Source organism: Lutjanus erythropterus, unplaced genomic scaffold (genome assembly GCF_056507025.1).
Source record: "Lutjanus erythropterus isolate fLutEry1 unplaced genomic scaffold, fLutEry1.hap2 Scaffold_512, whole genome shotgun sequence".
In the NCBI taxonomy this organism is placed as follows: domain Eukaryota; kingdom Metazoa; phylum Chordata; class Actinopteri; order Lutjaniformes; family Lutjanidae; genus Lutjanus; species Lutjanus erythropterus.
The window spans coordinates 27501-31521 of NW_028146703.1; positions in this window are offsets into that span (position 1 = coordinate 27501).

Sequence of the window (4021 nt, forward strand, 5' to 3'; positions counted from 1 at the left end):
GTATCTGTGGGTGGGGCTTGTATGAGCTGGGGCGGAGCCTGACCTGCGGTTTGTGTTGCGACTGATTTATTTGTAATCTGACTTTATTTTTTAGGATTTTTTCAGGGTTAGAAGCGTTTATATTTTTAAAGAAACAGTTTCTTGTTGTTGCTGATGTGAATTTTTATTTTTTAGTTGTGAAGAAATATAGAAATATTGATCAGAAGACAATAATGATTGATCAGAGTGTTGATAAACTCAGAGGAATCTGCTGTAAAAATGTCACATACATATGTTTGTATGTGAGAGGTTAGAAACAAAAAGAAAGCACCTGTCACCTTTTATTGATTATCAGTAGATTCATTTGTTGACCAGCAGAACTGAAATAAATCTCTGCAAACCTAAAATACAAACGTGTTAAACATCAGAGTTCAGCCACAGTTTTGAAAAGTGTTCAATAATTTATCAAGTATGATTTTAAAATATTTTCTGTTGCTCATTTTAAGACTCAAAGTGATGAAAGGATAAAAATTGGAGGAAGCGACGTCTCTTTAAATCACGTGAAGGAAGTGATGTGATGGGGGCGGAGTCTGTGTTTGTGCTGAGCTGATGATGACTGACTGTTGAATGTAAAAACTACCAACTGTTAATGTGGTCAGTAGTTTACAGTAATAACGTGTACAGAGTTATTGATTATTACAGATTTTTTTTCATGTACAGTGTCGTGTTCCTCAGCTGCTCGTCAACTGCACAGAAAACTGCATCACATGATCGACAGATTAATCTCCAATGAAAACAGTCTGTTACAGGAAAGACTTGAAAAATACGTCCAAACGTGGAGCGCACAGATTTCTGTGACAAGATTGTGACAGGATTAATTAATAAATTCTGTATTTCAGATGCAGTTTTCTCTGCTTTTGTAAATTAACTAACACACTTTGTTTTTGGTCAACACCAAACTTATTTGCAATATATCGCACTGCATGATGGGAATCTTCCAGATAATTTCTACGCTGTTTATTCTTTGAATATTCTTCCATCTGCCAAGAACGCACTGCGACGTATTTGATGCTATAATTGATCTGCATACTTGAAATATCAGTCCAAGTATGGAAATAAAGTATATCCTGTTATTGTGTACAATTATGTTTAGGACATGTATTCTGGATATATTTACAATACATAAATATATATTAAAATTCTTTATTTATTATCAGCGATGGTTGTTTATTCACATTAAGTTGTTTTTACATCACTGTTGATCACATGACTGTGTCTCAGGACTGACATAAATTAACAAAACTTATTTATAGCAGTGTTACAAGTTACATGTATTTCTCATTTTTATACAGGAAAATTGCCATATGATTTTTTTTTTAATCATTTCTTAAATTACATACAAATACATTTAAAGTAACAGCAATAATCTGTAATTAAATATGTAGCTCATTATTTAAAGGTTTACATCCGTCCTAACAACTTCATGTTTTTCTTGGTGATTTTCAGGTAAATCTCATTAGTTTTGTATTTATGTGGATTCATTCAAACTCTGTAATTCTGATACAAATGTAAACATAATAAATAAACTCTAACATAATGTTGATAACAAACCTACAGTCATGTAACGACTTGACTGCAGCATGAAGTGTGTGAATTACGCTGTTTGTGTTAAAGTGAGCCTACCCTAACCCTAACAGACTGATAGATCAGAGTTAATCTTCGTGGCTCGTCTCCGTCTGTTCAAGTCACACTGGAAAGTCAGAATTTCAAGTTCCCAGGTGGAAATTAACAGAACGTTAGTGTTCATATTTGCTGTAGTGTTTATGATTTGTTGTTAATAACTATAGATATGAGTAATCCTGGGACTTAAAATGATGATGCACCACTTCATATGATCTGGGGTCTAAGGCTTTTTTGTCCCTCATTTTTAGTTGTTCGGTTCGCCTGGTCTCTAAGTGTAAAATTACTTGTAAAACCTCAACCCTGTAACACACAATAAAAAGCTTTTTTTTTTTTTTTTTTTTTGACAAACTGGGCTATCAGAAGACGTGAGCTACTGTGATGTTACATGAAAGTATAAGTAGTTATATACCCATAAAGACAAAAGTAAAAATTTAAATCTCACAGAATTTTACTGAAAACACAGATAAACTATTTAAAGGTTTTTGCCATTTGAATTCTGGAACCAACCCCAGAGCACATAAATGAAGAAATTCACACCTCACAGTATGCGGGCAAGATGGACGTACCAGAAACCGACCGATTTTCAAAGGTCTCGGCTTTCTCTTGAGCACAGGGCCATTTTGGCAATGAAATTCCACATTTTTATCTACCGCATGCAAACTTCAAAGTCATTTTAGGCATCTTCCTGGACAGCTAGGAAAATGAAACATGCTTTGTGGTGCTCAGTACACCGTGAGGATTTGCGATTTTTTTTTTTCGGGTTGATACGCCACCGTATGGCAAAGTTAAGGGAAGGATTCCACATTACATGCTAAAACAACTGCGTTGTGAAGGCCTCACCTCGCTCTATCGCATATGTTGGGCTCGGGTCTGTGGTGGTGACTTTTGTGCAAAGTCGCTCGCAGAGCCAAATGGCCCACGCCACATGAAAGCCTGTGAAAAACGGTCTGCAGATGTGCCCGAATTGTCACAGCCAAAAAATGTTCTCCAGAAAGTGGTTTAGAGCACATTTCATTCTGAGTCGAATGTATATGGTCCCATGGTTAGTTTTTTGGACATTGTACAGCCCATAACCCCTGAGCTGAACGAGGTAGAGCCACGGGACCTCGACCCACCCCCCATCTGTGGGCCTTCCGAATCCAACGGTACCACCCCTGAGCCTCTACACCAAAGAAATTGCACAGAGATGGTATTAGGATCCTGGGACCAATATCAGCTGGCAGGCCAGGTCATCAGCTGTCCATTGAGCCTAGTCCTTTGTATGTAGGTGTTTTATGAGGGAAGTTATCAGGCAAGACACATCTTCCACAATTTTATCTATGGGGGATGCGTCAATAGATACAAATCAGGATGTCCATAGATGTAATTCTGGAAGCCATATAAGTCAATGGGAGTAGTGAAAATTTGTGTAACCCTAACTCTAGTCTCTATGACTTATCAAAGGAAGACAGATAGAACCATGGGACATTGACTTACCCCCCATTTGTGGACCTTCTGAATCCAATGGTACCACTCTTGAGTTTGTACGAAGTTTGGTTCTCGAGTTATGGCTGACTTAAAATGTGCACCTAGGTGCCTAGGGTTAGGGGGTAATAACCACGAACAGTCAAAATGACCAGTCCTCAACTGAGTGAGATAGAGCGATGGGACCTTGACCTGCCCTCCCATTTACACGTACCCTGAATCCAACGGTGTCGCCCACTAGTCTCTATGACTTATCATTCAAAAGTTACGGCCTATTGCAAATTCTCATGTATGTCAATGCAGGAGTGTCAATCGCATGAATGTCATCTTGGGTCGCGGTTGCATCTGGGTTAGGAAATTGGGCTTGAGCCCCTCCCCGAAAGGGGTTAGGAAAAGGGAAAGGAGCCCGGCCCCCGACTGAACGAGGGCCCGGCGGTGCACCGGCCATCCCCCGGACGGCATCCCTCCTTTGACTCCCAGAGATCCCCTGAGCACGTGTTTGTGGTCGGTGGAAGTCAGCTGTACGCCATGGAGACCGACCACGTCTCTTGCCGCGGTGTACCAGTGTCTAATCTCCTCCTTAATCATAGGAGGTCATGCTGGTTTTAATATTATTTATCAGTAAATGTATTAACTCATTTGTTTATTGTTGTTTGTTATATGAATTAATTGTCCAGAGGTGAGTATTTTAAATGAAAATAGTTTTAGAGTGTATATTTACTGTTATTTACTGTGTATGAACTTCAAATGAACTGGTAAGTATTTGTCATTGTTAGGTAAATTTAGTTGTTATTTAAGCAATGAATTTATGAATGTTTTATTATTGGTATGAATTGTTAATGTTGTTGTTTCTTGTGTGTGTTGGTGTGTATGTGGGTCTGTGTAGGTGCGAGTG